We start from the raw sequence: 9856 nt of genomic DNA, 5'->3' as shown, positions 1-9856 counted from the left end.
TTTAAATAGGCCACACAGGGATCCTTACATTAATGCATTGAGGCGGTAGGCCAGTCTGAACAAATGAGTTTTTAGGGCACGCTTAAAACTGTGGGGATTGGGGATTAATCGCATTAACCTAGGTAGTGCATTCCAAAGAATAGGCGCAGCACGTGTAAAGTCTTGGAGACGGGAGTGGGAGGTTCTGATTATTGAGGATGCTAACCTGAGGTCATTAGCGGAACGGAGGGCACGGGTAGGGTGGTAGACCGAGACCAGAGAGGAGATATAGGGTGGTGCTGAGCCATGGAGTGCTTTGTGGATGAGGGTAGTAGTTTTATACTGGATTCTGGAGTGGATGGGTAACCAGTGTAATGACTGGCACAAGGTAGAGGCATCGGTGTACCGATTGGTGAGGAATATGATCCTGGCAGCAGCATTCAGGACAGATTGGAGCGGGGAGAGTTTGGTAAGAGGGAGGCCGATTTGTAGAGAGTTACAATAGTCCAGACGAGAATGAATAAGTGAAACAGTCAGAGTTTTTGCAGAGTTGAAAGTAAGAAAAGGGCGAATTCTAGAAATGATTTTGAGATGCAGATAAGAAGAGCGAGCCAGTGATCGGATGTGGGGGGTGAATGAAAGGTCAGAATCAAGGATGACCCCAAGGCAGTGGGCATGTTGCTTTGGAGTAATGGTGGAACCGCACACGGAGATGGCAATGTCAGGCAAAGGTAGGTTAGTAGAAGGAGAGAACACGAGGAGTTCAGTTTTTGACAGGTTTAGTTTCAGATAGAGGGAGGACATGATGTTAGAGACAGTGGTAAGACAATCACTGGTGTTTTCTAATAAGGCAGGCGAGATATCAGGAGCAGAAGTGTATAATTGGGTGTCATCAGCATAGAGATGGTACTGGAAACCAAAATACGTGGGCTGTGTTATACACTGCATGGGCTGTGCTATATACTTCGTGGGCTGTGTTATACACTGCGTGGGCTGTGCTGTAGACTACGTGCTGTGTTATATATTACGTAGCTGTGTTATATACTGTGTGAGCTGTGCTATATACTACGTGGCTGTTATATACTATGTAGGCTGTGCTATATACTACATAGCTGTGCAATATACATGGCTGGGCAATATACTATGTGGCTGTGCTATATACTATGTGGCTGTGCTATATACTATGTGGGCTGTGTTATATACTACATTGCCTGTGTTATATACTACGTGGGCCTTGCTATATACTCTGTGGGCTGTGCTATATACTACGTGACTGTGTTATATGCTATGTGGCTGTGCTATTTGCTACGTGGGTGGTGCTGTATGCTGTGTGGGCTGTGTTATATATTACGTGGCCTGTGCTATATACTACATGGCCTGTGCTATATGCTAGGTGGTTGTGCTATATGCTACGTGGGCTGTGTGATATTCTACATGGGCTGTGTTATATGCTACTTGGCTGTGGTATATTTCTCTGCTGTATCTGTGCATCATGAAACGTGGTATGTGTTAAAGAGGGGGGCCCACTGAGACTCTTTCACCTGGGGTCCTCAAAAACCTGGTGTCGGCCCTGGCTTCACTGATTGGTCATGCCTGGCCGCTCGCGAACAATCAGCGACAGGTGCAGTCCGGCCGAAAATTGGTGCGGAATTTGGACCATGCTTCGCTTATTGGTCACGCCCGGCCGGCCAAATCCTGTGTATATATTGCATTATTCTGAAAACTTAATAAATAAACTGTTAGAAGTCGAGTGTCAGGACTCTGAACATTTTTTTACCTTTGTGCATTACTGCCCTTTTCCAAGATGGCATCTTTGGTCTCATGTGCCCTGTGTCTTCCTGCTATATAACTCCACCCCAGCCTTCAGTCTGTGCTAGAGTATTCTCCTTTGCATCCTGCTCCTGATTACTCCTTGGCTTGCACCTGCACCTCCTCCTGTGAACCTGTGTTGGAGATTCTGCTACTCTGCTCTGAGTTCCTGCTGCATTCACCAGTGTTCAGTAATCCTCCTTCATCTGCTGCTCTTGTTACTTCCTTCTGCATATGCTGGACATGTAAGCTGTTTCTCCTCTGCAAAATCAGAGACTTTTAACCAGGCCTCCCTGGTTGAGCTATAGATTTGCTTTGAACTGCCTTAAGAATTTCTAGCTGTGTTTGGACTACCATGGACATATTCGTATTAAGTTTCCTATAGACTGCTGAGCTGCATTTGATATTTGCACCAAGTGTTGGACTTGAGTTTCCCTCTGCACCTGTTTGTATCACCATGTTTAACCCCTTACCGGCATCGGACGTACTATACCGTCCGATGCCGGCTCCCTTGCTTTGATGCAGGGCTCCGCGGTGAGCCCGCACCAAAGCCGGGACATGTCAGCTGTTTTGAACAGCTGACATGTGCCCGTAATAGGCGCGGGCAGAATCGCGATCTGCCCGCACCTATTAACTAGTTAAATGCCGCTGTCAAACGCAGACAGCGGCATTTAACTACCGCTTCCGGCCGGGCGGCCGGAAATGACGTCATCGCCGACCCCCGTCACATGATCGGGGGTCGGCGATGCTTGTGAATGGTAACCATAGAGGTCCTTGAGACCTCTATGGTTACTGATTGCCCGTCGCTGTGAGCGCCACCCTGTGGTCGGCGCTCACAGCACACGTGCAATTCTGCTACATAGCAGAGCCGATCGTGCTATGCCTGCTTCTAGCCTCTCATGGAGGCTATTGAAGCATGGCAAAAGTTAAAAAAAAAAGTTTAAAAAAATGTGAAAAAAATTAAAAAAACATAAAAGTTTAAATCACCCCCCTTTCGCCCCAATCAAAATAAATCAATAAAAAAAATATCAAATCTATGCATATTTGGTATCGCCGCGCTCAGAATCGCCCGATCTATCAATTAGAAAAAAGTATTAACCTGATCGCTAAACAGCGTAGCGGGAAAAAAATTCGAAACGCCAGAATTACGTTTTTTTGGTCGCCGCGACATTGCATTAAAATGCAATAACGGGCGATCAAAAGAACGTATCTGCACCGAAATGCTATCATTAAAAACGTCATCGCGGCACGCAAAAAATAAGCCCTCAACCGACCCCAGATGATGAAAAATGGAGACGCTACGAGTATCGGAAAATGGCGCAATTTTTATTTTTTTTATTTTTTTTTTTAGCAAAGTTTGGAATTTTTTTTCACCACTTAGATAAAAAATAACCTAGTCATGTTTGGTGTCTATGAACTCGTAATGACCTGGAGAATCATAATGACAGGTCATTTTTAGCATTTAGTGAACCTAGCAAAAAAGCCAAACAAAAAACCAATGTGGGATTGCACTTTTTTTGCAATTTCACCGCACTTGGAATTTTTTTCTCGTTTTCTAGTACACGACATGCTAAAACCAATGATGTCATTCAAAAGTACAACTCGTCCCGCAAAAAATAAGCCCTCACATGGCCAAATTGACGGAAAAATAAAAAAGTTATGGCTCTGGGAAGGAGGGGAGCGAAAAACGAACACGGAAAAACGAAAAATCCCCGGTCATGAAGGTGTTAATATAGACTTTACCACTTATAAAACTGTGTCTTGTAGTCATCTTGATCCACGCAAAGAGTCTCCTGAGTTATCCCTTATAATAATTACATCGAGTTCCCGCCGCAGCACAGGGGGAATTTTGAACCACTTCTGCTGCAGTCTCTCATTCTGCATCAGCTGCAGTGGAGCCTGCTCAGTGGAAACATGGGTCACAGCGTCTCGCTCAGTCTGATTATGTGCAAAGGGTTACTGCTGCCTTTCCAGGCTCTGCCATTGTAGCCTGTACAAAGTCCTGCTTTTCCCCTTTGGAGCATGCCCAAAGGAGGACCTCTCAGTGGAGGTCTGGGTTCACATGCTCAGGTACTGCAGTAGCTCCTATTGGTCCTCTAGGAAGGTCCTGAATTTGCTCAGTTACTGTAGCAGTTCTCATTGGTCCTCCAGGAAGGTCCTGAACTTGCTGCAGCTATAAAAGGTTCGCATGGCCGCACGACCATGTGCTAGTATACACTTGTTTATGTGTGTGTGTTGTGAGTGAAAGTCACTCTTTAATCATTCCCTCCCTTGTGTTTGAATGCTCGCATAAGGTGGATGATTGTAATCTAGCGCCCGACTTGTTACCAACACAGGTAAACAAACAGCTTCTATTACAGTGATGGCACCGTGTGCTATCACCGCGCTTTCCAAACCCAAGTCTTGGTGGTTAGTGGCGTCTGCCAGTGCGGCACCGCATGCACTCTCGTGTTACTTAATTATTATTTCTGTTGCGTGCGGTACTGCAGCCCCGTGATGCAACAAGGTTTGCTTCTTTCACACAGGGTGAAGCTAACCTGTGTGTGTATCCTCATTGTACCACCATATAGTCCGTCATTGCTTAGCAGCAGGTTCCATCTCTGCACGGTGGACCCCGGGCTGCGAACGCCCCTTATTCCTTTTCTCTAATTATTTGGTGCATTCCACTAGCCCTAACATAAACTACATACTGTACATATTCTAGAATACCCGATGCGTTAGAATCGGGCCATCATCTAGTATATATATACTGCCACTGCCTTCTACAATGCCACTCTTGCATCAGCTATTGACACGGTCGCCCCTGTCATGCATAGCAGAGTGCGACGAACCAATAGACAACCCTGGAACAATAACATCACTAAAAAGCTTCGGCAAGTGTCCAGAATTGCAGAACGGCGTTGGAAGAAAACACATTCACAAGATGATTTCACTGCACTCAAACAAGCAACACTGGCATTCAAATCAGCTCTCACCTTTGCTAAACAGGCCTACTTCACATCCCACATATCTTCCTTATCCCACAACCCCAAACAGTTGTTCAACACTTTTAACTCCATCCTCCACCCACCACTGCCCCCTCCGAGTTCCCTGATCGATGCCGTGGACTTTGCCACACACTTCAAAAATAAGATAGACCAAACAAGGCAAGTCTTTGTTGTCCAACCACTACAAACCCTTTGTATGAGAGACCAATGCCCAAACCCCATAACTTCACTCTCCAAAATCTCTGAAGGGGAGCTTGCTCTTCTCTCCAAATCACACTTCACCACTTGTGCACTTGACCCCATCCCATCCCACCTCCTCCCCAATCTCACCACCACAATAATCCCATCCGTAACCCATTTTTTCAACCTTTCACTAAATTCTGGTACCTTCCCCTCTGCCTTCAAACATGCCACAATCACACCTATCCTCAAAAAGCCTTCCCTTGACCTGAGCGCTATGTCCAGCTATCGCCCCAAATCTTTGCTCCCATTTGCTTCCAAACTCCTTGAGCAGCATGTCCATGCTGAGCTTTCCTCTCACTTTGCATCTAAGGGTACCGTCACACTGAAACGACGCTGCAGCGATATGACAACGATGTCGATCGCTGCAGCGTCGCTGTTTGGTTGCTGGAGAGCTGTCACACAGACAGCTCTCCAGCGACCAACGATCCCAAGGTCCCCGGTAACCAGGGTAAACATCGCAGTCTGTCCTCCGGCGCTCTGCTTTCCTCTGCACTGTCAGCGCCGGTCAGCCGTAAAGCAGAGCAGTGACGTCACCGCTGTGCTTTCTGGCTGGCCGGCGCTGACACAGGATGCAGGAGGAGTGCAGAGAAGCAGAGCGCCGGGGACAGACAGCTGAAGGTAAGTATGTAATGTTTGTTTTTTTTACGTTTACGCTGGTAACCAGGGTAAACATCGGGTTACTAAGCGCGGGCCTGCGCTTAGTAACCCGATGTTTACCCTGGTTACCAGTGAAGACATCGCTGAATCGGCGTCACACACGCCGATTCAGCGATGTCAGCAGGAGATCCAGCGACGAAATAAAGTTTCAGGCGATCTGCTACGACGAACGATTCTCAGCGGGGTCCCTGATCGCAGTAGCGTGTCAGACACAGCGAGATCGTAACGATATCGCTGGAACGTCACGGATCATGCCGTCCTAGCGATCAAAGTGCCACTGTGTGACGGTACCCTAACTCTCTCTTCGACAACGTACAATCTGGCTTCCGTCCCCACCATTCCACTGAGACTGCCCTGACCAAAATTACTAACGACTTACAGCCAAAGCTAACAGACAATTCTCTATACTCCTCCTCCTAGACCTGTCCTCTGCCTTCGACACAGTTGACCACTGCCTCCTACTACAGATCCTCTCTTCCTTTGGGGTCAAAGACCTTGCCCTATCCTGGATCTCCTCATACCTTGCCAACCGCACATTTAGCATTTCCTACTCCCATACTACTTCTTCATCTCGCCCCCTCTCTGTTGGAGTCCCCCAAGGCTGTGTCCTAGGACCCTTACTCTTCTCAATCTATACACTCGGCCTGGGACAACTCATAAGGTCCTATGGCTTCCAGTACCATCTATATGCCGATGACACTCAGATCTACCTCTCTGGCCCAGATGTCACCTCTCTGCTCTCCAGAATCCCAGAGTGCCTATCAGCCATATCCTCCTTCTTCTCCTCTCGCTTCCTCAAGCTCAATGTGGACAAATCTGAACTCATTATCTTTCCTCCATCACAAATATCTTCCCTACCTGATCTATCTATCAAAATAAATGAAATTACACTTTCCCCTGTCCCCAAAATCCGCTGCCTCGGAGTAACCCTTGACTCTGCCCTGTCCTTCTAACTGCACATCCAAGCTCTCGCCACCTCTTGTCGCCTCCAGCTCAAAAATATTTCCAGAATCCGTCCTTTCCTCAACCCACACTCTACCAAAATGCTTGTGCATGCCCTAATCATCTCCTGTCTCAACTACTGCAACATACTCCTCTGTGGCCTTCCTTCTAACACTCTCGCACCCCTCCAGTCCATCCATAACTCTGCTGCCTGACTAATTAATCTCTCTCCTCGCTACACTCCTGCTTCACCTCTTTGCAAATCCCTTCACTGGCTCCCAATTTCCCAGCGTATCTAGTTTAAATTACTAACACTGACCTAAAAAGCCATCCATAACTTTTCTCCTCCATATATTTCCACACTTATCTCTCAATATCTTCCCTCATGTAATCTCCGGTCCTCCCAAGACCTCCTCCTCTCCTCCACACTTATTCGCTCCTCACCCAATCGCCTTCAAGACTTCTCCCGAATATCACCCATCCTCTGGAATTCAGTGCCCCAACACATCCGGTTATCCACTACTTTTGGATCCTTCAAAGGAAACCTGAAAACCCACCTCTTCAAAGAAGCTTACAGCCTGTAAAGACCGCACGGCCACCTCAACACCATTGGAGCTACTGCAACCCTCGATCTACTGTCTCCTTCCCCATAATCTTGTAGAATGTAAGCCCGGAAGGGCAGGGTCCTCTTCCCTCTGTACCAGTCTGTCATTGTTAGTTTTGTTTACTGTAAGTGATATTTGTATTTTGATGTAACCCCTTCTAATGTACAGCACCATGGAATTAATGGTGCTATAGAAATAAATATTAATAATATATATACTGTGTGTATATATATATATATATATATATATACCTATTCTATGTGTAGACATTTATTTCATCTATTCTATTCTAACCTGTCAGTTTGATTCTACTGTACACTACACTGAATTACCGGCTTTTCTATAGAACACCGATGCGTATTTCTCGCAAGTCACATGCATGGTCCATGTGTAATTCGTATTTTTCTCGTCCCCATAGACTTTCATTGGCAGAATTTTTGCGCAATATGCTGATAAACGCAACATGCTGCGATTTTCTCAGCCCGAAAAATACAGCTGTGAAATATACGGCAGATAGGAGCTGCCCCATAGAGAATCATTGGTCCGTGTGCAATGCATTGTTTTTGCGAATCTCATACATCCGTAATACTCTCTAGTGTGACGCCGGCCTTAGTCTGTAGCATTTTGTACTTGACCGTTAAATAGCCAAACTTGTAGAAACTCTGCAGAGAACAAAGAGATCTGCTGCAATTAGGTGTATTACATTCAAAATGATGGGGGTGAGAGGTGGCATTGCTGAGATCTTGATTCAAAGAAAATTTGCAGTTTTAACTGTAAAATAGTCAAATGGGACCAGAGAAAAGAAGGAAATAAAAGAATATCATTTTAAACTTAGTGTATTGTTTTTAATAGTTTTTTCCGGAAATCATCCAATTAGCTTGTGTTAGATTAAACTAGTTAAAAGAGCTGTCACTCATCTCCTGCTGCTCCAGTTATGCCTTTCCGATGCTGGCCTTGATTTACAGGCTGCAGTAGTGATGTCAAGACTAAAGCGAATGTGACTGCTGCAGCCAATCACTAATCTCAGCATAGATGGCATGAGCTGCTGGGCTAAATGATTGGCTACTGCAGCCAAGTGTGATCTAGTCATGAAGACCAGAGCAGCAGCGGAGAAGCGTACCTGGCACAACAGAAGATTATTAATATTAATAGCTCTTTTTATTATTTAACTCTATTGGGAAATTCGTTCATAGAAAAATCCCTTTAAATGCCGGATAAACCTGCAAAATTCCAACAAATTTCATAGATGACATTTCAAAAGATAAAAAAGGGTGGTGGGCATGCATTGCTAAAAACAATGGCCACGGTTAATAAAAGCGCTATTGCCCTTTGTTGGCTTTCAGGCTTTCAGTTTATAGAAGTTCATGGAGATCAATAGAGCTTCAATTAGGCCACTTGACATTTTTTCTGATGATCTTTGAGGATCCAAGAATCTGGACTTTGATTGATGTTCACACAACCTACATGCATTTAGCAGCCCTCTGTGTCTGTACTTGTACCGGTGACCGGTCCATGCAGCGTTATGTGGATATTGATGACTGGACCGTACAGTACAAGCATTTTTTACCTTTCATCTCTCATGTCTCCCCTATTTCCTCATGTATTGTAAGCTTGTGAACAGGACCCTCACTCCTTTTGCTATCTGTTGATTTATGTGTTATTCTGTAATGTTGTTATTGTCTTTTCAAGTCCCCTGAAAAATGTAAAGTGTTGCGGAACATGCTGGTGCTACAGAAATAAAATATTAATAATTATCATTATATCTGCAGGTTAATAGCATTTTTTCACATCACAGATTCCATTTAACTACACAAAATATGCTTTCCAAATATTATAGTGAACACTTAATTCAGTAAATTTTCTCTACTATATTATATATTCTGCTCTGCACAAAACACTTTCTAGTGTCTGATCCCGTCATTTGCATAAGATTAGAGCTTCTGCTTTAGTTTCTGATGGGATAGAATTACGCAGTGACACCGCAGTCTTTTTTGATTACTGCTGAAGAATCAAGGTCTATCCAATATGTCCCAAGGGCTCATTTATTGAACCAATATTGAAACATTTAGAGTTTGATTTACTGAACTGTGCTACGCAAGTTTCTTGTGGTTATTAAGTCATCAGAACTCAGGATTGATCCTGGAAAATGCTTTGTATCATTTCTTACAAAAACTCGAATAGACCAAATAGACTCTAAATATCAGATTATGGTATTTTATCTACCATAACATAATTCACATAAAGTATCCTTGATTTGGGAATACTCTTTGATCTATAACAGAATTCTCCAGAAGGGAAAATCTGAATATGCTAATAAGCTTATAACAAATCCAGCTATCTACTGGTACATTTCTGAAGACCTCAGTAATAATGATCTATACATACTTCCTAATATGTCAGTGAAAGCAGTAAATTCTATAACACTTAGCCTATATTTTATTTAATCAGCATGGATAGCTGAATATACACATAGCATTATCATCAGAAGTATAAAGGTACCGTCACACTAAGCGACGCTGCAGCGATACCGACAACGATCCGGATCGCTGCAGCGTCGCTGTTTGGTCGCTGGAGAGCTGTCACACAGACAGCTCTCCAGCGACCAACGATGCCGGTAACCAGGGTAAACATCGG

The sequence above is a fragment of the Ranitomeya imitator genome, chromosome 1 (genome assembly GCF_032444005.1).
Source record: "Ranitomeya imitator isolate aRanImi1 chromosome 1, aRanImi1.pri, whole genome shotgun sequence".
Classification (NCBI taxonomy): Eukaryota; Metazoa; Chordata; class Amphibia; order Anura; family Dendrobatidae; genus Ranitomeya; species Ranitomeya imitator.
The sequence above is the reverse complement of the archived record's forward strand: the minus strand, read 5'-3'. Positions refer to the sequence as shown.